The sequence below is a fragment of the Melospiza melodia genome, chromosome 18 (assembly GCF_035770615.1).
Source record: "Melospiza melodia melodia isolate bMelMel2 chromosome 18, bMelMel2.pri, whole genome shotgun sequence".
NCBI lineage: Eukaryota > Metazoa > Chordata > Aves > Passeriformes > Passerellidae > Melospiza > Melospiza melodia.
Window position 1 is genome coordinate 7,755,183 of NC_086211.1, and position 16,954 is coordinate 7,772,136.

At 47.7% G+C, this 16,954-nt stretch overlaps 1 long non-coding RNA gene across 1 annotated transcript in view; it reads right to left on the minus strand.

Annotated features, from left to right (window-relative positions):
- Positions 1–13,181, minus strand: part of LOC134426696 (uncharacterized) — a 57,749-nt gene extending 44,568 nt beyond the window's left edge. Inside the window, exon 1 of the long non-coding RNA XR_010030022.1 lies at positions 12,977–13,181. This is a non-coding gene — a long non-coding RNA (uncharacterized LOC134426696). The remainder of the gene's footprint in view (positions 1–12,976) is intronic.
- Between the last annotated feature and the right edge of the window lie 3,773 nt (positions 13,182–16,954).

The window sequence follows — 16,954 nt, forward strand, 5'->3', positions numbered from 1 at the left end:
TCCATTCAGCCCTGTGCAATTCTAAAGGAAGCTTTAACACAAGGCAGGCACCCCCAGGAGAAGCATTTTCACCCCCATGGAGCAGAATGCTGGCAGAAATGAGTGGTGAGCTCAGCCCTGAGAAGGAGCACAGCCACTGCAAACCTCAGGGGCAGACCTGCTGCCACCCAGCCTCCACAGACACTGACACTGTTCCTGCAGTCACATATTTCTGGAAATATCTGCAGCACATGCTGGATTTAAAAAAAAATTAGTAATTCAGAGACCATTCCCTGGCTGATATTTTGCAGGGGTATGAAGTGCTCTAAAAGGATGATACATGAAACTGATGAGAAGAACTTGCACTTTCAGTACAACACAGACTGACAAAGAGTAGAAAGGCTTATGAGGCAGCTGCAGCATCTGCCCCATCAGACAGGCAGCCACACCTCGTGTACAACACCCTGGGCCCAAATGCCCTGATCTTATCACACTGGTTATTTGCACAGGGTAGCACAAGCAAATCACAAACGTCCTTCCAGCCTAATGTTTATGATTGTGTCATCACAGAAGCTTCTAGAACTGCCCTGTCACAGGCATTTGAGACCATGCAAAGATGTGTCATAACCAATATTAAACTTAATTATTAATTAAAACATATGAGAAGAGTTAAAATTCAGTATTAATTTTATTCTATTAATTATAATTAAAGTACTTTTCACAACTTGCTAGTAGCATTTTCGTCATTAAGGCAGTAATTTCACTCATTAGTTTTCATCTGCAAGTCAGTTTCACACTAGAAGTTTGTAAAAATAAAAGAATCAAAAAGAGGAACCAAAGCCACATTTTCCAATGAAAAGTCCTTCTATGCCTCAGCTCAGGAAGTTAACTCAGCTATATGGTCCTAATTTACAGTTCTGCCCCAGGGAGATGAAATGCACAGTCAAGTTCCTTACAGGTTTAATTGAGTAAGACAGGACCACTTTGACAGAAGATTTAACTGAGAAAGAGGGAGAAACCTCCTCAAAGCTAGATTAACACTCCAGTGGCTACTTCAGATTAACTCACATGTTCTGCCTGCTTCTCAGTTCTGCAAACTGTCACATGTTTGCAGTTTTCTGGGGAAAAAAAAAATCCTGAAAGTTTTTTGTCCTGGTGTTCCTGGGGTGAAATGCTCAGGTTCCCCCCTCCACAGTGATGTTCCCAGCAGTGCCCAAGGTCTTTGGCTATCTGTCAGGGTGACTCACACTTTCAGACTGGCTCCTGTCTGATGTTACTCACCAGGAAAACAAAGCTTTTGCCTTCCTTCATATGACTTCTTTATCCCCAGATCATAATTTATGGTGTCCTCCTTACCAAGGAAAATTTTATTTAATGGAGAAGAAACCAAACTAGGTTTTAGAATCATTTTGCTGAAAATAAAATGCTTTGTCTGGCACAGTTGGGCATGGACAGCACACATTACTGGCAGCAGCAAGTGGCAAAAGCAAGGATAACAAATACAAAAGGATAAAATCCAAAAAGTGGGGAAAGGACCTTGGCACTAGGACTGAGGATGTAAATCTGGTTCCTGTGGCTGTGTTTAACCCCAAGGGAAGGTGAGGAACTGGGGTTTGGGTGGTTCTGTGGGCCCAGGGATAGGACACCAGAGCTGCCTCTGGACAAAGCCCAGCCACACCAAGGCAGCAGCCACAGCCTGGGCACCACAGAGCTGGGGGAGCAGACACCACCAGGCATGAGGTGAATGGCTCTGGGCTTCACCAAAAATTGCAAACTGCTATAAAAGGGCCTGCAGGGGGAAGGAAGGAAGGCAAGAGAAGGAGAGACACACCTAATATTTTAGACCTCCACCACAGCTGCCTAACTGCAGCTTGGGAAATTACTGTAATGGGCATCAGCTCTCCACCAGTCAGGGACATTTCTCCTCCTCAGTGCCTCCCAGAGAGCTCAGGAAGAATGTCAGGGGTCTCAGACCCCTGAGCCACACACCCACTGTGATCTCTTGGATGTCAAGACTATAAAAACACAGTCTTTTCCTCAAAAGCACCTGCTCAGAAACAACCTGAAGTGTCTCATTTTGAAACAATATGAGTGCCCACACACATCTTTAAAGATGAACCTGGACTTCACACCCAACAGGCTTCTGAAGAGCCTGAAAGTCACCCAGAGGATTTGTTCTTGGGGAGTCCAGCCCTGACACCACAGGAGCATCCAGGTTTCATTAGCACAGCTCCTGCACATTTAAGAGCACCACAGACCACCAATCCATAAACCACACAGCCATGCTCTAAAGACAGTAACAAAGCTTGTAGTGCTTGCAAGCCACAAACATTAAATTGTGTCTATTGTTTATTTAAAAGCATCACGAGGTTCTCATCTGTGTGATTAACAACCTGCTCAGTGCTTTAATCAAATGAAAACCCCGGATCTTTGCTGACCCCAAAACACTTAAAACAATCAGGAACAGCTATATAAGAACTGTCCACCACTTTACTTTCCCATTTTACCTTTCCATACAGCTTTCTCCTCTACACAGCCCCCAGCAAGATGACATAAGTCCTTCCAGGTCCTTGAAAGCATTCCCACAGACCTATTTTTAAGGCTGCTAAAGTCACCTTGTTAATTGTGTCTTCTCAACTTCCTCAGCTGACCACTGCTAAGGGTGACTTCATTTTAGGGAGGAATTTGACTGTTTCTGTGGATATTCACACAGCACAAACTTGGGCAGAACAAACATCTGGGCCCTGATGTTCTGTCATGTGAGTGATAACACCAGCAAGGCTGTGTTTTGGGGTTGAGGATTTGGTGAGCACCTGTGTTGGTAAGGAACCTTAAACTCAAGGGGATGCTGCAAATGTGGTGTCTTAATCCCCTCACTGTCTTCCCCAACAGCCATGGAAATGCTGTGCATGGCTCAGGTGTGGGAAACAGGCAAAGCACCTGAGCTCATTTTAAACTACCCCAAGCTGGAATTAATGTTCCTCTCACAGGAGAGAGCCTGGCTGGCCCAGTCCAGCTGGGGAGCAGAGCCTGGACCTGACAAATCACCTCGTGGTGGTGGTGTGGCTGCAGCCACGCTGTTGGCAGTAAATCTGGCTCCAGCAGTGCCCACTCAGGGGGGCACAAATCACATTCACACTTTGTTTTTTCTTTGCCCTCAGACCCACCCCCCTGACCCACCGTGCCCCCACTGCAGGCAGCAAGGCAGCAACAGGAGGCTGTATTAACTCTGCTTGCTGTCATCTTACCTCCTCCTCCTCTGGGAAAGCTTTAAGCCTCCTAACTCCTGCCACCAGCTGTCAAGATAATTAGAGTTATTGTTTATCCCAGCAAAGCCCTTTGATTGACATCCCTGTGAGAGGGCAGAGCTGCAGTCCTGTGGCAGCACTGGAGATAAGCACAGAGTGCCATTAGTTTTGAGGCAGGTAGAGAAGAGCAGGGATGTTAGTCCTGCTTTGGCTTCCCCTTTACAGCTCTTATTTAAGGGATGAGAGTGCTCTTTCTTGAGTTTAGCTTTATCTTAAGTGGGTCAGACAGTCCTGGCTGCTGTTTCTTAATGCAATGCTACATCCAGAGAGGGAAGAACAAAGACCAGCAAAGGAAGATGCATTTTCACACTTTTATAAAGGGCCCCAGCATCAGTTTAGATGTGTCAATGAAACTTCTCTAACTCCAGCCTCAGGAGCTTTGTTAGGTCCTTGCTTCTCAGTTATACACATTACAAAGCAAGAACAGACATAAATGGCTTTAAAATACCTTTACAGAGGTAAGCATTGGTCCTTCCCCGGGTTACATCTAGGAACTTTCCTGGGTTTTATCTCTATGAATTTACTCCTCAAACAATGGTTTGCTATGGCACAAAACACCCAAGAATAAAATAAGAACAAGTCTGCAGTAATGAGAGCAGACCTGCATATGAAAATGAAAGAAAACAAAACTTGATATTTTGGCTAAAAAAATAACCTGTTGAAAGACTGTGTTAGGAATTGAGGTTTAGAGTCTGTTATAGCTTATTGCTTGTTTAAATACCCATTGGACTTTCATGCTTAAGAAAATGTGAAATACCATCAGCTGGTTGGGCTCACCCAGGACAAGCCCAACTTTTCTTCAGTCTCAGGTGTTTCTCCTCCATGCATAAAAGTAATACATTTCCCAAAATGCAAAAGTGACATAGAACATATCACCAGAAATTACTCTGCTCTTATAAAACTGCAGTAAACCAAAACCTGACTCAATAAATCAGCCAGTAGTTGGTAACCCCATTGAGTTCTGGTTCTCAGTAGATGTTGTGGCCTGCAATGTCTGACCCCTGAGCCCAGGATCAAGCTCTGGCAAACACCCATCCTAAAAAGTCACAACTCTGCTCTCTATTTCCAAAATGCATTAACAGGAAACAGTGCTCAGCATCTGACCTTTCCAGATACATTATTCTCATGTGAATGTACTATAAACCTCCTACATGGCTGCATTCACCCTAAACTGTCTAAACCAGCTGCTATTCCACCACCTTCACTCCCACTCAGTACCAGGCTGATGAAAGAGCATCTCCTAAGCATTTCTGACTCTCAGTAAGATCTGTAGGGAAAAACAGATCTCATTTTATGAGGCATCCTAATCAGCATCAAGATCTATGTTCAATGGATATTTAATGTTTTAAAATAGTAAAAAGAAAAAATTGGCTGAGAAGATTAAAGATTTTTCAAAGGTTTAAAATTGAAGTTGGCACAAGCTCAAAGATGCTGTCGTTTGTTAAAAGGGAAGAAGTGGGAAGAATTTTAATAACAGAGGTTCACTAGTCCATCCCTAATTAACAACATGAAGGAGTTTACAGTGGGGTGGTTTTGGGTAGGGAAAACACAGTATTAGTAGTAAATAGATATTTATATTGTATTTGTATTTACACTTGGGCTCAGCATTGCAAAGCACATCCAGAAAATAGAAAGGAAACCCCAGAGTTCATCCATGCTCCAGCACTTTCTGCATTCCCTATTTTCTCCTTTTTCCCCATAATGTAGCCAGAGCTCTCTGCTGTAGCAGCACAACCCATGTGCTCACACCTCCCTGGGGCTCCAGCAGGACCCCAGGACATGGAGCCGAACTTCTGCCTGGGGGCTCTGCATGTCCCACTTCCACTGCCAGCACCAGGCACCCAAGCCCTCCCTGCATTCACACTGAACTCCTAGAACAGAAATTAAGCCAGGCACACTTACCAGCAACAGCCAAAGCCCTGCCGGCACTTTTTGCCAGGCAAGAATAGGGATGGAGAAACCTGCTGCTTAACTGCATCTCCACACTACAATGACCTGCCATGCCCTGCCCTTATTGAAGGCAGTGGGGTGGCCTTGATCCCTTTACAGATATTGGCTCTCAGGGCACGATGAGCATCTGCAATTAGCAGCACAGACTGGTCTCACCCCTCTCCAGTGCCCGGGGGAGCCGGCTCTCAGAACAGCTCCAGCTGTTTAATAAAGCTCAAACCTGCTCTCTAAAGGTTAGAGCCTTTCTAAACCACAGTAAACACTTCAGGTGGCCTGGCTTTGTGGGCCACTTGCACAAAAGACTCTGCATCCCTTGTCCTTCTGTGATTTAATGGCATAAAGTGAATTGAGCAAGAGGCAGAGCTGACGGGGGGGGTCCCACCACCCACAGAGGGGAGGGCAGAGAGCATCACTGCCAAAGCCTGGGACACACAAAGGACTGGCAACACACTGAAGGGCAGCTCATGGGCTGCAGGGGGAGATGGAGACCAGGAGATAAACTGCACACAGTAACAGGAGCTGCTGAACCTCTTGTTCAGCTGCTGAACCTCAGGCACCTCTGCAGAGGGGAGAGCACAGGACTGCAGCTCATCCTGCTCTCACGACGGACTGTACAACACAAAACCAGGTAGCAAGCTGGTGTGCAGTGTAAAATGAAAAATCTATCCATGTCAGATTAGAAGGGGATGGGGGTGATGCCAAGTATGAGAGCAGAATTGGTGCAGCCTCTCGGAGAGGTACCACCCTCCCAAAACAGACAGTCCATCTCCCATGCCAGGCCTGGAGCATTCATCCTGGTTCAGATCAGGCCCTTGGTGCAGCCATTTCACTCTTGTCAAGGTCTTCTCACTCATTTCCCATCTTTCTGGTGTGAAAACAGATAGTATTCAAAAGGAAACAGGTAAAAATCCAGAGAATGGGGAACATTTGCATAAAATAAGATTGGAGACATTTTCAGCATCAGTTTTTGGGTAGCTCAGGGTGGCTGCTGAACTATTAATTTCAGTACCTCACAATCTGTATGTTTTTGAGACAGTGGCCTTGACACAACTGTTATTTCTTTTTCCTTTACTCTGAAGTTTCATACCTGCTGTGCAACATCCTGCTGAGGCCAGTGCAGCTGCCAGACACCAACACCAGCACTCTGTGGGGCAGCTGAGCCATTTGTGCTGTCCTTGGAGCTTCCGTGGCCTCACCTGGACCAGCAGCTTGTGCTCTGCATAGTTTAGGCAAAGTTCCACCTGCTGTCAAACCTGCCACCCTCAAGCAAGTCCCCAGGGACCTCAGGACCAGCTCATCTAACTCAAGCCTCTTTTCTCACACCCACTGCAGAGCACTTTGCAGCAGCACAAACCAGTGTCCCCACTGCACCCTGGCTTTTAAAGAGTGGTGTTCAAACACAGTACCCTTCTCTGTGCCTCACCTAGCTAAAAAAAAAAATTAAAAAAAAAAAATCTCCTTCCACTGCTTGCTGAAGGCTGAGATGAGGAGATAAGTTTCCTTGGCCAATATATCTGGGAGAAAGCTTTTCTTTCAAAGAGTCCAGGCTTTCCTGGAGTCTGTCTCTGCTAATGAAAGATTATACATTAAGAACCAATTGCCAATTGTAAGTTAACATCACAAAACATTCACTGTCCATGCTTCTCCTGATAAGCAGATGAAAAGAAACTGGTCTTTGTGTGGAAGGCTGAGAAATCAAATGTTTACAGCCCATAGCACTGTACCTGCACACAGGAAGACAAGCTATGGGATCAGCCTCACCCTGCTTCTCAGAAAACACAGAAACAAGGAAATATTCCCAACATTTTTCCCTCAGGTCTCACTGGAAGACTGTTTTCCCTAAAGCTAAGGTTCCAACCCAGCAATGACTTTGTAAAGAGAGGAGCTGGACAGCAGAGCTCAGGACAGCTGGAACAAGGAGGCAACACCCAGCAGGCTGGAATTCCCTTGGAAAGCAGCAGCTCCAGCCTGGCCAGGCAGTGTCACTGACAGCAGGCAGTGCTAAACCCTGCCAGCAGCATGTACAGGCAGTGATTCAGTGTCTCTGCTGCACTTCTAAAGGAAATAACCTCTTGGTATAAGGATGGGTCAGTCTGTCTAATCAACCAGAGGTTAGGAAAGAGCAAAATGGGAAGAAAGGATGAACATGCAGTGCCAATTATTTCTTTATCCTCATTTCAGAATCTCTCCACCCCCACCTGAGTCTCTATCCCTTACAGCCTCTTTTTCCCCTCCAACACCATGCACCACTTTTATCACTCCTGCCATTTGGTTTCCTAAGTCTGCCTCATCTAATCAGTGAAAACTTTATCGTCTCTCCCCAAAACAAAGTCTCAGGGAACTATTTTGGAAGAGATGCCAGGAGCATATCTTTGTACTGACAGGCAAAGTCTGAGAAACTGCCTAATCATGGTCCTGATACCCTGTGTGACAGTCAATTCAATGCATTAACTGATACTTTATGGCATTAAAGAGATAACATAAGTTTTTTAAAAAGCTTCTGATGCCTAATCTCTGGTGACATCTTTAACTCTGGCTGCCAAAACTTGTGCTTACTCATCCATTGTTATTCCCTGCCCCATGTTTTCTGAATGGGAAGTCAAAAAGCTGAACCCATTTGAACCTAAATAAGCTTTCACTGATATCAACAGCAGCAACAGCTATACATCACTGACATGTTTTATATTTTAAGGGGAAATGAGTTTCTTGCACTGTATTTCAGCTGTTGCCCTTCCCAGGGAGAGGAAGCAGGATGGGAGTCAGTGGGGTCAGTGCTGGGCAGGTAGGAGCAGACACAGCTGGCAGATTGTGAAGAAGGTGCTCAGAGTGATTTTCCATAGAGGGACCAGCTTGAACCAAAGGTAGAAAAACTTACCTAAGCATATAATGATATATTATTAGTGAATAATTATAGTATTATAGTGGGTAATAGGATAATGTATTTATAGAATAAATATAATAACCACCTAAGCTTCAAGTAATACATTAGTAGCAACTAATGGAATTTCACACTGAATTCTCTGAGTCAGCCCAAGGTTCTCTCTGGGTTAGTCCTGCTCCATGTCCATGGAATGGACAGAGCTCCAACCCTGTTCCAGCTCCAACCCTGCCTGGCATGGGCAGCTGCTGCTGCCCATGCCAGGACCCACTGCAGGCTGTGTGCCATTTCCAAAGGAGCCACAACCAATCCCACCCCCTGCACCAGCAAAGGTACACAATTCCAGTACCAGGCCAGCACAGCTCCACTCCAGTTTGCTCCTGATCATCATAGGGTGGGAACAATTGGGCAATAGTGATTTTTCCTGCGACAAAAGGATATTTTACATATATTTCTCATAACATCATAGCAAATTTTAATCAGCCATTATACAGTTATAGCAACTTGTTTTAATTAGTTATGATAATTAGTCTCAATTTTTTTGCACGTAATCTATTATCCCTTCCTACCCCAGCACTATTTTTCCTTTACTTTACACTTGGATTGTATTGCAGAAGTGGCACATGAAATATTTACAGCCATAATACCCCCAGAAAGTATTGCTTTCCAAATTAAAAAACTAGATCCACTAGTTCCACTAGTGAAAGCTTTGATTAATATTATATTTTAACAAAAATCTTGTAGGGACAAAACCTTTGGAGCAGCTCTTACTCATGCCCCTGTCAGCAGTGCCCACAGCCAGTTCTGTCAGTGCAGGCTGCCTTTGAGCAAAGCACAAGCTGATGGCAAACGCCTCCTAATGAGGGACAGGAGCAGTATAAAAGGCCAGAAATGGAAAGATGATAAAGCAAAAGATGGGAAGGGAAAATGCTTTCCTTCCCAGCACCAGGAGTAGCTCACAGCAAGGCTGATTACCCAGCCAGGGAGTGCCTGCAGGGATCCCAGAGCTCCTGCCCCACCGGGCCAGGCCCCACAGCCTTGGCCCGGGGCATGGAGAGCTCCAGAGGGTGTGGGGAGCAGGCCCAGGACAGCTCTGGTGCTCCAGAGGGTGTGGGGAGCAGGCTCAGGGCAGCTCTGGTGCTCCAGAGGGTGTGGGGAGCAGGCTCAGGGCAGCTCTGGTGCTCCAGAGGGTGTGGGGAGCAGGGTCAGGGCAGCTCTGGTGCTCCAGAGGGTGTGGGGAGCAGGCTCAGGACAGCTCTGGTGCTCCAGAGATGTGAGGAGAGCAGGCCCAGGACAGCTCTGGTGCTCCAGAGGGTGTGGGGAGCAGGCTCAGGGCAGCTCTGGTGCTCCAGAGATGTGAGGAGAGCAGGCCCAGGACAGCTCTGGTGCTCCAGAGGGTGTGGGGAGCAGGCTCAGGGCAGCTCTGGTGCTCCAGAGATGTGAGGAGAGCAGGCCCAGGACAGCTCTGGTGCTCCAGAGGGGGTGGGGAGCAGGCTCAGGGCAGCTCTGGTGCTCCAGAGGGGGTGGGGAGCAGGCCCAGGGCAGCTCTGGTGCTCTGATACTCCGGGCAGGAGGGACACACACACCCCCTCAGATGAAGCTGGGCAGAGGGTACCCCAGTTGAGGACAGCCCGGTGTCGCCACATTTCTCTGCACAGAGAAAAGCAAGGCAAAGTTCTTCCCAAGAATATTTCAGGGTTTCACATTCTTTGAACCTCAGAGAAAGGAAAAACAATTCTTATAATTTGCTGTGCCTGTGTTTGTGCAAAAGTAAAATGCAATATGGAGATTGTTTCCCCACAGAGATGGTGTTTTGTTTCCTTGGCCTATCAGGGCCTGTCAGTGTGTGTGTGTGTGTGTCGGGACTGTCGCTGACAGTCGCGAGATTCTGGGCAGGATGTGCAGAGTTGAGTGCTTGGCAGATTCAGTTTAGATGTAATGTAATATAGTATAGAATAATATAGTATAATAAAGTAATTAATTAGCCTTCTGATAAGATGGAGTCAACGCATCATTTCTCTCCCCCTCGTCAGGGGAAAAATATCCACTTATACCCCTGGCAGCTCAGCTTTTGGGATGCAGCGCTGGCCCCCGAGTGCTGCACTGCGATCCTCGCTGTGATTCAATGGTGCCACCTACAGCCACCAGCCTGGAGCGGGACAGATGACAGAGCCATGGCCCACTGACACTGCTGTAAGGGCAGGAGGGAAGAAGCACATTCACCCTGCTTGTCCTCAAAGCCGTGGTATGTGACAAAGGCTGCTTAGACACAAGACTGCTCAATTCCCCACTCAGCAAGTATTTTCCTGTCACCTCTTTGTGCTATAAACAGGAGCTCACAGGCTGAAGGCAGAAGAAAGGAGACTGGGTGCCTTGCGGGGTTCTCACCTGCCACACATGAGCACAATAAACCCATCAACACCATCAGGGCTGTCCCTCCAGGACAGTACCTCAACCCAAGCAATTAAGATTAACAGAAATTTGTTTAAAGAAGTACAGTATTGAAAATCCTTCTATTTTTATGAAATTAAGACTGCACCCACTGGAAAAATCTTCATAGAGCCAAAATTTCGTTACTATTCCAAAGCACAGCCATGCATACACCAAAGATAATTTCAGCTAAATTAGGGTGAAATGATATCAGCATCATTTCCTCTACACAGAGGTGGGGATCAAATTTTTCTGTCAGCATTAATTAGGGGAACTAGTCACTTGATTGTGCATTTATTCAAGGGTTCCCCTGGGTTTCTGGAGAATCAGCCTGGTCTGTGCTTTTCACGGGTGCACATGACCTGAAAAGGAATCACTTAATTTCATGGCCTCGAGATACAAAAGGGTAATTTTCGTTTTTGGCAAGAGAATGGAGTTGGGTCTGAAAGATGGGATACTCATTTAAATCAAAGTCCTGGCTAGCCAGCACAGTGCTGCCAGCTCACAGATCAATGTCCAAGGTGCTTTTTGAGTCCCTTAATAATTAGACTTGAGTGACGCTTTGAGAGGCTGTTCATGGCTCACCCCATCTCAGCGATGCTCCATGGTGATGGAAGTCATACAAGAGCTGGGTAGTGACACAACGAACTCCTGCAAAGTGAATTTGTTCAGTACTTTGAATGTCTTTTCACATTTTCCCTGTTGTCTTCTTTAAGCACTATTATTGTTCAGCAACAGTAAATTCATCAAGACTGAAGGGGCCAGGAGAAGCTGGCACGCAGGGAGCACGAGGAAGGTGTGTGAGCAGGTTGGAGTGTTTGTGCAGGTCTGCACAAACATCAGCCTGAGCAAGGCACAAAACATCTCTGTGCTGCTGCTCCCAGCACTCAACCCCTGCCACAGCTGCTGCCTCTGCTTGCCACCTCTCCAGTATCAATGCCACCATGAGTCCCATCACACTGGACACCAGGATCCTCCCAACACCTCTTCGGGGATAGAGAGGAAGGAACTGACCTGTCAATCCCACCTATGAAAGGACCAAGAGTTCTTCTGGACTGGATGTAAGGGCCCAGATCACCCCAGCTCCTCGTGGCCATCAGCTCCTAACCCTGCCAGGCACAGGCTTCACCCAAATCACACACAGCACATCTGGAGTCCTCCCCAGGCAGACACTGTCCTCTCCACCTTCCTGAGGGATCCTCTGGCTTCAGGCACTCCTGAGAGAGGCTGTACCAAAAGCAGGATGACCTCAGTGTGCAGGGAAAAGGAGTCTCCCTCTCTCCCAGCCAGGGCAGGAGAGCACCTTGCTGCAGGGGAGGCTGAAGGAGCAAGGACAGGAAGGTCCATGTCCCCTTTCCTGGACCAGAGCCAGCCTTACCGGCTGCAGGCAGAGCCAAGCTGTGTTAAACACATCATTCCCCAGGGTGCAGCAGTTAGTTACACTCTTGGGGAGACATTGTGCCCTGTGCCACTGAGACCGGGTGACACAGGTGGCACCCACTGTCCTCCCTGCTGGGATTCATGGCTGTGCCGGCAGAGGCCAAAATCCCCAAAAGCAGGAGGCAGCAAGACCAGAGCCACTGGCACTGCTGAAGGGCAGGAGGGATAATCACTGAGGCCAGGTGAAGCCTGTGCAGGTTGTTGTGGGGAACACAAAACCTGCTCCAATTCATCGGGAACACCGTGGGGGAAAGCGCAGAGAGCGGGAATCTCCCGAGATCTACGTTCCAGGCTTGCCCTCAGCTTTCGGCGGCACCGCAGCACCATCTGTTGGGAATGCAGGGAATCCGGCCAGGCTGCTCCGCAGCTCCCAGGGCTGCCGGGACCGGCCCCGTGCCCTGCTCACCCGGCCAGGGGTGCCCAGAGTGTCCCCAGCGCCCTGGTTCACCCCTGTGGTTATCAACCAGAGCTGGTAAACGTGTGCCTCCCCCTCAGAAGGAAACCTCTTAAAACCCTATCAGATCTGACATCCACCCCACACCAGGGCTCCTTCCTGCTGCTGGAGCTGGACTGCACCAACAGGACACAGCCTCCCGTGTCCCATTTCACTCCTCAGCAGTGCAATGTGAAATGCAGCAGCCTCACGAAGAAGAGATGTCAGAGGGGTCACCACATCCTGAGCCTGTGACACAGGCTGGCTCATGGGAAATTGCTCAGCAAAGGATGACAGATTTGCTCTAGGGACAAAATTTAGCCTTTTGTGACCTTTTTGGACACAGTACTGATCTTTACACTTGGAAAGGTTCACACAGGTTGAAACAAAGAAGTACATCTGCATTATGGCTTTCTCATGGGAGATCTCTGATTTCTTGTCTGAAATTCAGCAGGGCAGGCCAGGAGGCACAAACCTCCATTCTCCCTCCCTTCCCAGCAGCAGACACAGTGTCCTTGCACCAGGGAAGCAGCCCTGATGCCAGAGCAAGAGTGTTACCTGTGGAAAAGGTGAGCATGCTGTAGTAGTCCTTGTATGCTGAGCAGAGTCCATGTTTGCGTTTGGGCTGATCACGTACGACCTGCCCAAACAGTTCTGAGCTTCATTTTCACTGAGAAAAGCCCTTCTCAATGCCCTGTGCCAGCTCCAGGGATCTCACAGCAGTGAATCCTGCCCTGGGGGCTGAGCTCCCTCAGCTGAAGCATTCGCTCCACTGGTCATTCCTGCCATGCCTCTCTGGGCTGTGCCCACACACATCAAACCAGCCCTAGCACTGTCCCCTCCTGCTGCTGCTGCGGCAGAACTGCCCCTGCCCTGTGTCCTGCACTCACTGAGCACATTTCAGTTTGAAATGTGACAAACAGGAGCAGATTTCCAATGCTGTGTCTGATGCCCTGTGCTGCTGTGTGCCTCGCTGTGCCCAGTGCCTGCAGGGGCTGCAGCAGGAATATTCCTGCTTCACCTGCTCCAAGTCAGCAGCACCTGGGCAATCCTGGGCAGGCTTAAATGCACCAACCTGGGGATCCTCCTTCTGCTTCATTCCCAGCACCTGCAGGGACACAGGCGCCACTGCTACAGCCAGATTCCTTCTCTGCCTTCATGCACTGCCTTCCTCCCCGTATTTCCACTTTATGTAATTGGCCATGTCAAAAGAGCCCTTACATAACCACAGCCACCCCAGGCACATGTCTCAAAACACATGCATGCCTCCCCTCCCTGTCAGCTGGGATCTTTTGCACATGGATGGATTCAGCCCTTCTCCAGGAACTACTAAAAATAAAGAAACCACACTGGCAAACATCAGGGACCCACAGAGCCTGGCATTACAGTTTTTCATGTCTCTCACAGACAGTGTCTGTACACTGGAACATAAAGACCTGGGCACAACACATGCCAGTGGGAAAAGAGTAACTTGCTTTACTGAGTCGCCTTCTCTGCATTCAAGCAGAGAAAGTTTTCTTAATGAAAATGTTCTTTTTTAATCTTTGCAAGTATGCAAGCCATCCATACAGATCAAGGACCTGTACAGAGGCTAAAAACACTTTGGACAAAGTTATTTTAATCATCTAAGTGATTCCATTGATTTTCCTGGGCCACTTGCATATCTAAATTAATCTGAACATTTACATAACTTTTGCCCAAAAGTTTACTGTCTAAAAGCATTGGCACAGCTCCCCATGAGATCAGCTTTATCACTGGCACAGGGAATCACAGTGACTGCTCACACAGATCATTTGCAGGGGCACAGTATCGCTTACAGATGAAACAAGCTGGAGCCTGTTGTGCAGTGTGAACCAAGGGACACTTTGGCACCCACCTCAGGGAAAGCCAGATCAGGGTCTAGATAACCATGGCATGATTTGTTTGCAGCCTCATTTCTCTCAGACAGCAAGACTTGGTAGTTTCTTTTTCTGTTGGTGTCCCTACTCTGCAATCACGTCCCTTGTGTCCTAGCAGGTGGCTCTTCTCCCCCTGCCATCAGGAACTGCAAAGCTGTTAACTCCATGCTGAAAGGAGATGGCATCTGATCACATCTGTTAAAATTATTTTGGCCACATACAGCTTCCAGAATGCTGAAGGCAAACAGTTGTTTGCTCCTTTTTATATTCAGCATTTCATTTTACAAGGCTCATTGCAGCAGCCCTTCAATTCCCACATAGACTACTGAAGTGTTGTCTGGCCTGAAAGTCTTCCTAATTTATAAGATGATATCAAAGCCTTGGACTTGGGAGGCTGTGCTGACATCAGTCCACCTAATGATGGTCCTTTTGGAAGGATCACAGATTGTGTTAAGGTTATTGATGGTGATGGAGTCACCACACAGAGGCCAATCAGTAATCATTTACTTACATGAATGACTTTTCCAGCCCAGCAATTCAGCTGGCACAGAAACGACAGTGGCTTTCTCCTGCTTGGATTTGTGTCGAGCTGGGCTTTGTCCAGACCTGGACAGGAGCTCACTGTCAGCCCCTGGGCAGGACTCCCTCCCTGAGATTCCCAGCAGCGAGGCTGCACTGCCTGGCAGGTCACACTGCGTTTGGGTACTCAGCACCTGGAGAGAGGCAGGAGAGCAGGGAACCTGGGACAGGATGTGCACTCTTGAGCACTGAGATGCTTCATTTTGCTGCTTTTGGGGTTTTTTTTTTTGTTTTGTTTTGTTTTGTTTTGTTTTGTTTTTTTGTTCTTGTGAAATGGATGCAAGATGATATGACTTGAGTTACAATGTTGAATTTAGATTTGCCACACTAGAAAAGTCACATTAACGCAAGATGGAAATATTGCCTCGACTCTGCTTTTAACTTTTCCTGTGGGATTTTAAATCTGCACTTGGAAATTTTATTTTACAGTCTTTATTTCCCACCTTCCTTTCCTTTCTCCTGTAATTGATGCCCCAGATCAAAACATTGGGATGCTTCATGGAGCTGTCCTGAAACCAAAAGCCCTCTGGCTTAGGAGCCTTCCTCAGCAAGCTCTGTCAGCTCCCCCTGTTCCAGGGAAATAAAGCTGGGTTGAGTCAACAGCACAGCTTGTGACAGCACAAAGCATCCATCTCTGGGGATAAACAAGTTATTTGCATGCTTTTTCTCTCTTCACCATCGTGCTTTCCAGCCACTGTAAATAGTAAAACAAAGCCACGCTTCATCCTGCTGGCCAGAGGCCTCCATCTTCTGAGGGGGCAATGGCAAACAACAGGCAAGTGAATTCTCTCTCAAATATAAACAAAACAATGATTCAACCCAGTTGTTTGGGGTTGTTTTGGTTTTTTCCCCACATGAGTGTACAAATTAAGCTGCCAGATTAGGAAAGTATAAATATTATGTGGGTACCTGTCTGTGTGCAGCACTTGGAGCTGTGTTTGCAGGAAGCTGGAGCTCCCCAGGAGTGGCACCTCTCCCCTGGCCAGGTCAGAGCTCACAGTGCCATGACAGCTGAGGGACTTGCTAACAAACACAGTGCTGCTTGCATCCATGTTTGCAAAATCCAACACCTTAAATGCACTTTCAGGCTCCAATCTCTGGCTGTGGCAGCCCAGCTCCTGCCCCAGGGCACAGTCCCTGGTCCTGCCAGGGTCCCCCAGTGCCAGCTGGGAGCCACCAGGGCTGGGGTGCCCAGCCAACCAATGCTGCCCTTCCAGGGATGCTGCAGAGACACTCTGTGTGCCCACAGCCCATTCAAACACAGACTTCTGCCTGGGCAGCACCTGTTTGGATATTGTTCCTTAAGGCCAAGAGTTCATTAAATTCAACCATTAATAATTCTAAAATGAACTTTGTAATTTTCTGTCTGTTCAGTTCCTTCATTTTAGATCCTGAAGATAGAAAGGGCCTTTTATTCTTCCCTACTGCAATATTAACCCCAAGAAAGAGCAGAAACCAGAAGGAGCCTGGAGGGATGTCACCCTTGATGGCCTCAGAAACACCAAATGTCCTCCAACGCCCTTCCAATGTGCAGCCAGATCTGCAGCCTGAACCTGAATAAAATAAAATAAAATAATAAAATAAAATAAAATCCCTCTGTACCATGTAGGAGGAACATCAGCTGGCCAAAGGGAGGTGGAGGAAAAGAGCCACATTTCTGCAGCTGTGTTTGCTGGGTAGCTTTGCTAATGATAATTTAATCCATAGCCCCACTGGTCTGGCTCTGTCTGGTGGCACTGAGTGTCCCTTCAGAAGCTGCTGTCTCATTGCAGGCCTCACACTCTGCAGTTTTCCAGCTGTCCAGTGAGGACAATCTGCCCTTCCACAGCTCCAGGGAGGCAGAGGAAGGGCCCAAAGTCCTGCCCAAGAGGCAGGAGGGAGCACACTTGGGCTGCTCCTGTCAGCAGGGCAGTGGCTCCTATCAAAGCATCCTGACAAATGAGTGTCCCTGGCCTTTCATTGCCTCTCAGAGTGTGACAGCAGTGGCATCTGCACCAAGGAGAGGGGGTGAAAGGTGCAGATATCTGGATTAGGAACACCTAAACCTCTCCCTCGTGGT